General features: G+C 41.0%; 1 long non-coding RNA gene across 2 annotated transcripts in view; it reads left to right on the top strand.

The window, feature by feature from the left end:
• The first annotated feature begins 18 nt into the window (after positions 1-18).
• LOC108350703 (uncharacterized) overlaps positions 19-12427 on the top strand; it is a 145372-nt gene continuing 132963 nt past the window's right edge. Inside the window, exon 1 of one of the 2 annotated variants that reach the window (XR_015686538.1) lies at positions 19-958. This is a non-coding gene — a long non-coding RNA (uncharacterized LOC108350703). The remainder of the gene's footprint in view (positions 959-12427) is intronic. The other variant, XR_015686539.1, reaches the window with a different exon arrangement.

Here is a 12427-nt window from a genome sequence, read left to right as displayed (position 1 = left end):
GGCGTGGCTTCAGGGGGTGTGGCGGGGGTTCTCCCTTATTGCTCCGTCCCTCACACCTCTAGCTGCTCAGGTTCAGGGACCCTCTTGGCATTCGCTACATCCTGTCAGGCTTGCGGCTGCGCATGCTCAGGTGCAAACAACCGTTTATCCAAATAACCATTCATGCGTTTCCTTCAGCATCCGGCGCTTTCTGAGCGCGTCCTGTACAGGTGCCAGGTTCGGATGCGTGGATAAAAAGGGACCAGCTTCTCTCATAGGCCGCAGTCACGTAAACCCGACCCTGAGTGGCTGAGGGCCAGGGCACAGTGGCTCACCACCACACTCATCTGCATCACTATATTTTATGTGACTATATGTTTGCTGGTTTCGCCCTCTGATGGTGGCAGCCCTAGTAGTTCCTGACAAATGCTATGCTTAAATATACGTATGATGTATGGACTAAGTGTGGGTCCCACCATCCTTGGATTAATTTGTGCTGGTGTCTCTGTGTGGTGCAGACATAGTCCTCAGGCTGCACTGTGAGGCTCATTTTCCTTTCTGGAGCCCTCACTCTTCCTTCATTATACGGGAAAAACTCAAAAAGAGAAGTTTGTGGAGCTTCAACTGCTCTTTGAAACAGGTGCTTGGAGCCAGAGCTGAAGCCACCCTACCCAGGATTTGCTCTTTTCTGCTCTCCACTCCTAAAAATGTCTGCAGGAGAGTCTCCTAATCAGCGATATTCCGAAGAAGGATGATTTTTCTCCTAGCCACCTCAGTATAGTTCTTTAGTGACTCTGGCCTATGTGGGCTCCGCTGGTTTTGTCTCATGACATGCCAGAACTCATGATTGAGCAGAGACCACTAACTATTACTGCCCAGCACAGCTGAGTGAATTTCCTCCTTCATACTCCAAGGACAGGACCGGAACATAGAAAAAGCAAACTGAAAGGTCAATCTCATCTCTAGTAAACATCTCAGGGTAAGTCCTAGGCCTCAAGCCAGGGACCCATGATCCCTAAGGCACAAAATCCTCTCAAAACCTTTCAAAAAAGGAAGACACAATTTACAGCATGTGAAGTGTCTTGATGCTATCTTGCTTTAAGTGTCCTCCTCCTGTCTGGGCTTGGTGTAGCATTTGGAGATTTGGGCTGTCTGTCTCTAAGAAGAGCTTACACCATCAAACTTGCTGAATGGCCAGTTAAAGTTAATGGGAAAACCTGCTGCACATTCATTATCCCTTTGACTGTTTTTGCCTCTACACGAGCCCTTATAATCTCAGCGTTAAAAAATTTTACTCCAGGTGATAGGGGTTGTGGTCTGGTATATGGTACTGTGACAACAATGATTGTGTTCAGAGAAGGGAAAGGATTTTGTTATGTTTTCGTTTTTTGAGGCAGGGTTTCTCAGTGTAACCAGCCCTGGCTGTTATACTAACCAGACTGGCTTTGTAGACTAGTCTGGTCTGGAACCCACAGAGGTCCGCCGGGGTCTGCATCCCAAGTGCTAGGATTCACAAGTAAAGAAGGAGGCAGAGTTGTTTTGAACTGATAGTCCTTGGCTATAAGGATCAGTAACAAAGGGGTCAGTCCAACTCCAAGCAGGCTCTTGCTGGATGGGCATCCTTGTAGAAGTGCTTTTCCCCCATACAGGGTTGCTATAGCATTTGTGTGAGGTTGTGTTCTTGGCAGTCTTTTGTAATCGTTCTTGTTATCTGCAAATATGTGTGAAGAAATCTCCACCCTTATCACTAAGGCTTCTTGACATTTTCTGTCAGTGGTTGGCTAGTGATTCTGTCGGTTTAACAGAGTAGCTCTAGTTTGATCCCAAGAACTGCACGTGAGTTCAAGGATGGAATAGAAATGGAATACATTAAAAAACTCAGCAATTCCAATTGGTTGTTCAGGGGGCTTAACTTTCTACTTATTTGCCATTTGGTTACCTGGCCATTCAATGAATTGGCTTCTAATGGACGACCAGCTGTCTTGTTCAGCTAGTTTCTGTCCGCGATAAACTGTGCTGTCTTTTTCCCCATCTGAAAAATAGCTGGAACTTTCTGATTTCCATCACGGTTTTCTTTTTCCATCTATGAGGTCACCTAAAAAGACTTTGGAATTTCCCATGATGAAGATTTTATAGAGGAGTTTGTTTTTTTAATTTTGCTCTATAGTCAGATTGTAATGATTGTATCTGAACTTGACACCGTGCCGAAGTTTACCAAACAGTTGAGTTATAAAGAATCCCAGAAAGAAAATCTCATAAGGTTTTACGTAAGCCTGTCGTCTTGTATTTATTAGCATCCATGGCTGTTGAGGGCCAGTGGTTGCACACACTTGCTAGAATTTTCTGAGACTCATTTTCTGACCAGTAAAACAAGAAACATTTAATGTTTCATGTTTTCTTCAGAAGAGTGTTCATATTCTAATGTGGGTTGTAATGATCTAGTTAGAGATTAAATCGTATTGATCATGTTATATGTGCCTTTTACATGTTATCATTTATTTACCTTTTGGCTATTGAACTGTGTTTAAAATCTCACGATTATGCACTTGTCTATGTCTCCCTTTTTGTATTTGGTGCTGTGCATAGAAATTTAGAATTGTAGTATGTAGAAGTTTGGTCTGGTTCTTCCTCCCAGCCATGTGCTGCCAGAAATATGACTTAGACTCAAAATATATTTAGAAATACCTTGGCCATATAATTAGGCTCTGTTATGTCTAGATCATAACAAAATAACCCATATATTCTAACCTACATTCTGTCACATAACTGGTTACCTGTGCTCAGGTACTATGTATCCATCTCATTATATCTTCCAGAGCCTCTCCATATTTCCCAGAATCCTCCCTTTTCCTCCCTCCTATTTCCTGCCTCAGCTCATCGGCCATTGGTTTTTTATTGACAGGTGATACTTACAAGAGATTCTCCTTACAGTAGTATTTTCCTAGAGAATTGTTCATTTTAATTTTAGGAAGTAACACTATTCCCAACAACACATTTTGTCTATGATCTCTTTTATCTGATAGCGAGATTGCTGGGTGTCGTGGTTAGAATAAGAATGGCCCCAATAGTCGAATATTTGAATACTTGGTCCTAGTTGGTGGACTTCTTTAGAAAGCACCAGGGGCTGTTACTTTGTTGGAGGAAGTCTGTCACTGGGGAGTTGGCTTTAAGGTTTTAAAAGACTCCCACCCTACTATGTCTCTCCTTCGAGGCTGTGGATCAATAGTGGGGTCTTGGCTATTTCTTCACTCTGCCATTGTGGACTCTCAGCATGTGCAACTGTAAGCCAAATTAAACGGTTTCTGCTATCAATTACTTTGGCCATGCCGTTTCATTATACTAATAGAAAATTAACTAAGACACTGTGTTTGTCTTGTCTTCATTCTGTGGATGTCCCAGTGAGGTAAAGTCCCCGAGGCTATGGAAGGATTTAGTGCCTAGTTTGATCTCCAGAACCCACATGGCAAAGCTGGGTATGGTAGCACATACCCAATGTCAGCACTGGGGACACAGAGACAAGCAGGTCCTAGGATCACTGATCAGCCCACCTAGCATCCGTGGTGAGTTCCAGTAAGAAATCCTACAACAACAACAGCAAAGTGAATGACACTGAAAAAAGATACCTGAGGTTGTCCTATGACCTTCACACACATAGTATGATACATCCTTGCCCAATATAGATGCACACACTTTAAAAGGTAAAAGAAAACTTTCGATTTAAATTTGATAAGTGAAATAAAAAGTTTGGGTTGGAGGGACTTGCAGTTTGGGGCCTGGAATATTCAATGGCATGGTTCTAAATCACTCCCAATTGTCTCTGAGATTTTTAGGAAGCTCAGTATCCTGAGACTTAGGATTAGAGGATAGAATGGATTTTCAGTATCCAGCCTTAGTAATCAAAATAATAACAATAATAGCAGAACAGTATGGGACACCTGGATTTGTCATAATAATAATCAAAATAATATAGCAGTGATAAAAATACTAATAGAGCAGTAGGGGGCAGCTAAATTTGAACCAGGGACCTCTTGATCTGCAGTCAAATGTTCTACCCTTGAGCTATATCCCCTGATGATGACTAGATTCTAATTAGTGCCTTATACCTGTATAACCATGCCTAACATGTCTATAAAATGTTGCCATGGGTATTTATTTAACCACAGGTCCTAGAAACCACCAAGCTTGCATAACTACAAATTTATCTCTATGATATAAAACAAAAAACCAGTTTCCTCTCCCAAACCTTTTCTTGCACTTTCAGGGACAGGACTGATACTGCCACTGATGGCCAAAAGGGTTTAGAGAGTCAGTCATCTGGTATGCCTTTCATTGTAGGCATCTGCCAACAGAGTCAAAATTAACGTACTTCTCAGGCACACACAAAATTAGGAGTTAAGTTGATTCCTCCTGCTTGGGTTTAGGATCCTTTAATAAACCATCTTTCCCTTTCCTCAGTCCATATCAGGAACTATGTGTGACTAGATTTATACACTCATAAGGTGCTGGGGGATTAGAACACAGATTTGAGGGGGGAGGAGCATCCTTTACAACTCAAGGATTGGCTGATGGAACCTTGAGGATTTGAACAGGTGCTGATATGCACCTGGGCCAGTCCACAGATTTTTGTGCTAGGAATCATCTAGGGACCTTGCTTTTGGATGCAATGTCAGGAGCTGCTGGAAGGACTGCCCTAGGTCTAGATCTGCTGTCTGCTGTCTGCAAGAAGACATGGGCATGTAAGAAGAATCCAGCTTAGGCATTTTATAGTATCATCCTATGCTGGCACAGGACTTAGATAAGGATCTTGCCAAATGTTCTAAAACATTCTATAAACTAGCAGCTACTAATTTCAGGGTGCATTAGGGTACCAGAAACTACGGCTTATAGAGTAGGCCCAGTGCGAAGGAGAGCATGCCAGTAAGGGATGCCAGTACTAGAAGGGAGGTGCTGGCAGGGTTGCTAGCCCTGCGTCTGCAGGCAGGATCTTGTGACCATGGAGATGTGAGAGCTGAGGGAAGGACTTACTCCAGGGGTCTGACTGGTATCCTTGGGAAGTGTCACACAGCACAGAAACAAATCCACCTCAGATGTGTGCTACACCTGGATCTGGGCTTTTGGGCCCTTGGTCACTATAAATGTAAAATCTGCACGAAGTGCTGCAGGCAGAGACCCCTTGCCTGAAGCTTTGCTTGTGGGTGGAACAGGCGAGCTGTGTGCCACATTGACTTTGGTCCTCCAGACAAATGAATGCTGTTTTCCCTTGGAGCCTTCAGAAGAGAGCTTCAACCTGTTCCCACTCTGGTTTTGGCCCAGTGATGCAGATTCTGAATGTCAGTCCTCCAGGCCTATAAGAAGATAAATTTGCTATGCTTTTAGCTATTAATTTTAAATGGATTGTGGCACTCTTACTGAGGAAACTGGAAGTGCTGGTAGTCTACCTTTGGAAGATGAAGTTTCTCAGTAAATAACATTGCTTCTCAAAGGGATTGTTTTGATACCCTGGAGCCTTGGGGTATCTTTGGAAGAAATACATATAGTTGGTCTTTGCTACTTTGTGGGTTCTTCTTTTTCCCACCCTTTATCCTGTCCCCGACAGTTTCAACCCCTATCACTAAATAGGAGAGAAAGAAGGATAAAGAGAGACAGACACAGATAGACACACATAGAGAGACAGACAGACAGACACACACACACACATACAGAGAGAGAGAGAGAGAGAGAGAGAGAGAGAGAGAGAGAGAGAGAGAGAGAGAGAGAGAGAGAGATCCCCAAATCTAGTTTCTTTCTTCTTTGAAGATGACTAATAGCAAACTACAAACAACAACCCTGAATGACCATCAACCATGTTGGGGCCCTGGCATTCATACACTTTCTAAAAAGTTCCCAGAATTCCACATGACACACAATTTCAGAAACTCTCTGCAGCTGAATAAAACATGCCTCTGCTGGAGCACGAGGCAAGTCATAGCTGCTGGGAAGCCCCATCTCCTCACACCTGGGATTAAAATTAAAACATGTTCTTATAATATTTCTGTCTTTTTGGAGGAACCCAAAATTCCAGAATTCTCACTACATCTCCCCCTTTCTGTTTTAAGGCATTAATCATGCTGTTGAAAAATAAAGATTTTAAACTATCCCTCACTGACCCTGCTGTGAGGACAAATACACCTCACAACAAAAAGATAACATGTTTTAGAGATATAGCCTGACTATAGCCACCACAAACCATCTGACCTCGATAAGGCCTGACTCAACAGTCCTAAAAAAAAAACAAAAATTAGGGTCAACTTGTCCCCAAAACAGGGTGGCCTAGAGTTAAACTGAGCCAAAGTTACAAACCACTAAAATTGCTTTGTATAACTGTTGCCAACTGCCTATGTAATTTTCCCTATAAATACCTTCCCCTAATTGGGCTCAGGGTCGACTCCTCTGTCTCCTGTGTGAGATATGTGTCGTCCCCAGAGCTCTGGTTCCTCAAATACACCTCTTGTTCATTACATCAAGAACGGTTTCTCATGAGTTCTTGGGGGGTTACATCGTCTCGAGATTTGAGTGGGGTCTTCCTCATCCCAGTGGTCTTTCACTGTGTTTAGTGGGAAGTTATAAACAAACATTTTCAAGTTTATTTTGAGCGCTATTGGGTCAGTGACCAAAGTTTTTAGAAGACCTCTCTTGCTCAATTCTAATCTTTATAAAACTTTCCCATTTCCTGTAGACACAGAAACAAAACCACACCCTTGCTGGTTTCTACATCCTTATAGTAGTATATAGACTGATTTAATTCCAAGTTAACAAAGCACTATTTAATTGGCCCCTGGAGGTCTTTATTCTTCCTTTTGTTTTATAAACATATCCTTTATGTTGTGATTAGATCATTCTGCAACTGCTTGACTGTAGGGTTGTGTTGTATACCTGTAATGTGCAGATTGAGAGTCAGTAATTACATTAAGAGATTCAGGAAAATCTAATAATACCATAAGAATTGCACACAGCTCTGATTTTTTAGTTAAAGCATATGGGCTTTGAATTACTTTGCTCATTTGTTTCCTGACTTAGAGCCTGCCATTTCCAACTTATTTGTATCAGTATAGAATGTAGGTACTTCAGGAATTGGCATTCCTTTTACAATGTGTGTACAATTAGTTCTTTTTATAAACTGAAAGTGCTTGCTTTTAGGATATTAGCTGTTAATTTCTCCAAAGTACTTGCTACAAGCTTGTTGCCAATCTTCATTGATCACCCATAATGACATAATCTCAGCATTAGTATAACATACTACAACTTCTGCTGGGTCCATTCCTATAAGTGACATAGTCTTATTTTACTTTTCGAAGACTAAATCAGAAGCTTTTTCTATGTAAGTCTTTAATTTTTAAAATTTGTTTATGTGCTAGGAGAACTCATCCATACTATATTTTCTTTGCATAATAAGCCCAGCAGGAAAATGAGTTGAAGGCAGAATAATCAAAGTACAATCAAGTTTGGGATCTATGTGATCTACATACGCATCTCACAGTCTCTCTTCTACCAAAGTTAACTATCCCAGAGTCCATCTTGGACTGTTTAGGTCTGAAACTCCTTGTATTGTTTGAAAAAAGCCCATGAGTAGATAGTCCAATGGTAGGCCAAAGCCAATTTATGTGTCCCATTAATTTTTGAAAATCAATAAGAGATTTCAAATGATCTCTGACTTGTACCTTATGTTATTGAATTTTGTGTTGACTTATTTTAGAACCCAAATAGAATCTCTTCTCTGTAGTTTTCCAGAAGCAATCTGTAACCCCCTGCATGATAGAATTCTTTGTGTTTCCTTAAACTTTTTCTCTAAAATATGTGTATCAGAATCAACTAACAAAATGTCCATAGAAAGAATCATCGTCTGTCAATAAAATGCTGTGTCCCATTAACTTAGACAGGAAATAGGGAAGTGGAAATTCAGTACAGAGAATATTTCTGGGGGTAGACTTAGGTACAGGAGAGATTCACCCCAATGCTGAAAGAGACAGCTGCGGCTGCATGAAACCAAGGAGAGGTAATCAAAATCAATCACATGGTGGGACATAGAATAGAATAAATGAGTAATTAAGTAATGAGCTAGTCAGGGAACAAGCTAAAGCTTTTGGCCTATGTATTTATTCAGAAATAATAAGTCTTAGAGTCATTATTTTGGGGAACTTGTGCACAAGTGGAAAAGCCTGCGGTTATAAATATCATCCATGTAATGATAATTGCCTATGAATTATTTCTAGCAGTGGTTGCACAAAATATTGACATAAATCTGGACTGTTTAACATTGCCAGTGGAAGATCTTTCCACTGATACCTTTAAACAAGTTGAGCATTTTTATAAGTAGATACTGTGAAAGCAAACCATTCCTTATCCTGTTCTTGCAAGTAGATAGTTTAAAAAAGCCTAGTTTATTTCTTCCTCAGACATTTTCCCTATAAATTACAGTGTGATTCACTCTAGTATAATCCATATTATTGGTAGAATTCTTGATGTTTATGCATTAAGTGTCACTAAAACTACATTTCTCATTTTGATTTAGGAAAAAAAATCTTTGAATTTTTTAGGATATAAACTTAAAAATATAAAAAGAAAGGAAAAGAATATGGAAAACCAAGTTCACAAATATTTAAAAAATATAACAATTTAAATTATTAGATTTCTAGTATTAAAGAAAAGGGCTCTAAAATTTAGTTCCTACGTGTGAATTTTTTTAACTTATAAAGGGAAAGTACATTCTTTTATAGCAATCATCAGTTTTGCTTTTACAGGCTCATTTTGAACATTTTAATAGACAACATTTGTTTTAATTCAAGTCTTCGTTTACAACACAGTGTTTGGCCCACCCCACTGAAGGACAGTTATCAATAAACTTTTATTTTTGAGTAACAAGAATTTTATGTTGAAGTTTTAGCTGAGACTAATCTTTGTTAAAAGACAAAATCAGTGAAGGCCTCTCTAGAACCTTGTATAATCTTTGTAAATGAGGTGAACTTCTTCCCAGGGTCCTTAACTTTGTCCCAAGCTCTTTTTTTTTTTCCGGAGCTGAGGACTGAACCCAGGGCCTTGCACGTGCTAGGCAAGTTCTCTACCATTGAGCTAAATCCCCAACCCCTTGTCCCAAGCTCTTAAAGCCACTATGTGACATTATCACTAGTCACATCATCACTAGCCACTAGTAACATCATCAAATTCAATCTGTTCTGTATATCAGAGTACTGCCCTTCACCCAGCAACTGGTCTTTTCCTGTACTCATTCCCCTTACTCTATTGTGCTGTTCAGTATTCATGGCTTTGCCTCTTCACCATGTTAACCATTGCAACTGTGGACCAGACTGCAGAATAGCTGTCACCAATCCTTTCCAGTCTTGGGGAATAATTCTGTTTTGAGTAGCCAGTCATTTATGTCGATTTGTTTCACACAAGGTGAATGCATCCTATATGAAATCATGGCTTCTTTAAAATGTCTTAGGTCTATCATTTCTTTAGGATGCCATCCTATCTCATCACAATCTTCTTCCACACCATTATCAGACATATGCTGTACAAATGTATGGGGAAGCTGATGGTGGTCTTGTGACCCTGAGCCACCCTTTCTCAAACTCTGGTGCAGTTGGTTAGAGATTAATCCTTTCTTTCTTGTGGGCTGTTTCATCAGATTGCCATCCAATTTTTTCAGATTTTCTCTGACTCTACTACCCTCCAGCATAGTTTCTTTCCCTCCTTCTGCAGGGAAACTCCTGCTCTCTTGCTCAGTCACTGGGACTGAACCTTTTTCTTATCTCTTTTTTGGTGCTCTTCCACCCACAACTTTTCCAGTTGCACAGCCAACTCTGTAACCATTTCAGAAATGAGAGTGCAGAACAAACCCGTTTGTTTTCCCATTCTAGCCATTTTTTGTTCCTCAAGCCCCTCCATTTCCACCTGCAATTTTTGCTAGCCATTCTTCCAACCTTTTTTTGGAAGAGAATATAGAAAGAAGAAAAGGGAAAATCAGAAAATCCCCTCTGGGAGCAAAGCAGGGTGGTGGTGGTGGTGGTAGTGGTGGTGGTGGTGATGGAGGAGGAGGAGGAGGAGGAGGAGGTGGAGGAGGAGGAGGAGGAGGAGGAGGTGGAGGAGGAGGAGGAGGAGGAGGAGGAGGACATCCCAGCAGTAGCAGCTGCAATAAATTTCTTTTTGCATCTTGAAAAGAATAACCATTCCTTCATCTCTGCTGTTTCTTCTGCAGCATTTGAAATCAGTCTTCCTGTTTTTATCCTTAACTTTCATGCCCATGTTGAGATTCCACTTGTAATTGGTCTTTGCCCCTTTGTGGGTTCTTCTTTTTCCTACTCTTTATACCCTCTCCATGCCCCACCCTTGGTTTCATGGTCAACCCCGTATCCCTACACCTGAGATTAGGCCAAACCATATTCTTATAATATTTCTGTGGTTTTAAGAAACTAAAATTCCAGAACTCACAGTACAGATAACTTTGAATGGTAACTTGACACTTTAATTTCATTTTTGCTGATAATTCACTGTTACCCCCTGAATTGAACATTACTTTTACAACCTCCATTTGTGGAACAACAAGAGCAAAACAAAACCCTAAAGGTAAGGAAGGTGGATGTGGCTTTGAACCAGAGACCTCTTGACTTCAGCTAAATGCTGCCCTAATTCTAATCCCAGTGTATTCAAACACGCACTGATTGGCACTCTTAACTCTTGGCAGCAGTTGAAGACTCCAGTAACTACTCATAGTGACTCCTGCATGTCAAAGGAGGCCTTGAGTGTGGATGAATCTGTTGTATCTTGAATCTGTGTAAAATGTATCCATATTCCTGGTGAACGTGACCTAGCTAGAATTAGGGCTGCTCAGTTATAATCCAGTTGAGTAATGCTTGGGTAGGATGGCTCTGATCCAGTATGGTTGGTGTTTATATAAGAAGAGGAGAGAAGACACACACGGGAAAGAAGGTTGTGGAATAAAGACAGAGGAGTGGTGTGTTCACAAGATGAGGTGGGCCGAAGACTGCCAGCATCCACCAGGAGGTGGAAGGCCTTGTTGATCAATGGCTTTATTCCAAACTGTTTGCTTTTAGAGCTATGAAATAATTTTATTTAGATGCCAGTTCACCTTCCAGTTGTGTGACATGGCCTCTGGTCCTATCAAACCTCCTGTCTTTGATCCTCATTTCCCCAGGTTTGGGTAAAGCACTACCAGTAGGGAGAGTGCTTACCTCCACAGTCAGTGGAGGCTTCAACAATCAGCTAAGTGTCTTGTCTTACTTAAAGAAACAGAGCATCTCACCCTGAGCCACACCATTCGTTATCCCTCAGCTTGGACACCCCAGACTCCTTACTTATTTATTTAGGAAGAAGGAGATTATAAGATATTATCCCCAGGAAATAGAAGAGGAATTGACCTCTAGGGCAATAAAATGAACCCCACACAGCTAGGAGGAAACACTTATGAAGGCAGGAGGTTGCTGTGGAGTGGTGGAGGTGCTGGTTTGGGGTGGGCCATAGTGTGCTATGAAATAAAGACGTAGACTCTGGTCAAAGTTGAGTGATCTCTTACAAACAACAGCTTGTGTCACTGAGCTGGCACTTTTGAAACTCATTTCAAATGAGCCTGATTTGCTGGGCTGTGATGGAAATTATGTGGGAAATTACAGTTGAAGGGCTAGTCGCATACGTGGCGCTCAGTGTTGCCTTGTAGGAGCCTCTATCCACCTGTTTCACTTCAATCTTCCTATAGAAAGTGAAATCATTGTGGTCTTTCCTAGCAGGGAAAGGACACCCATCAGTCTATTTCCCTTTTCTCCCCCTCATCTTTCACCAAACTCTTCCTCCAGGGAAACAGGACCTGACTTTGTCTTCTACTTCAGAAAATAGGAGAGCAATAAAAGGTTGTCTTTATTTGTTTCCCTATCATTCAGTATCTACTGTGCACCAGTCTCAGCTCAGCCCAGGGAGACTGCTTTGTTATTTGGCTCTTTCTTTTCTATTCCATCCATTTGCTGGTCTAGAATGTACAGGTTATTATCAAGAGTATAGTAGCGTTGTGGTTTCCTTGTGAAAACTCTATCTCTAGTTTCTGTCACCATGTATCTCAGGTGCAGAGTGTGCCAGGTGATCCTTCTGGGCAGTGATATTAATGTGATCCATGGACAACTGAGGTTTTTTAAAAATAGGTTTAATTACTTAATTTTATGTCTTTGAATGCATTGCCTGCATGTACGTATATATGTGCAGTACATGCATACTTTGTTGGAAGAAAGTGTTGTATCTCCTGAATTTTTATGTGGCTGCTGGGAAACCTGCTTCTCTATCACAGCAACAAATGGTCTTAATCCCAGAGCCATCTCTTTAGGACCAACCTGTGGGTTTTTACTCACTCTATTCCTGGATGTAAATTATACCTCAAAATTCTGAAATTCTCTTTCTATAGTCTCCA

This window comes from Rattus norvegicus, chromosome 4 (genome assembly GCF_021556685.1).
Source record: "Rattus norvegicus strain SHRSP/BbbUtx chromosome 4, alternate assembly SHRSP_T2T, whole genome shotgun sequence".
NCBI lineage: Eukaryota > Metazoa > Chordata > Mammalia > Rodentia > Muridae > Rattus > Rattus norvegicus.
The sequence above is the reverse complement of the archived record's forward strand: the minus strand, read 5'-3'. Positions and strand labels throughout refer to the sequence as shown.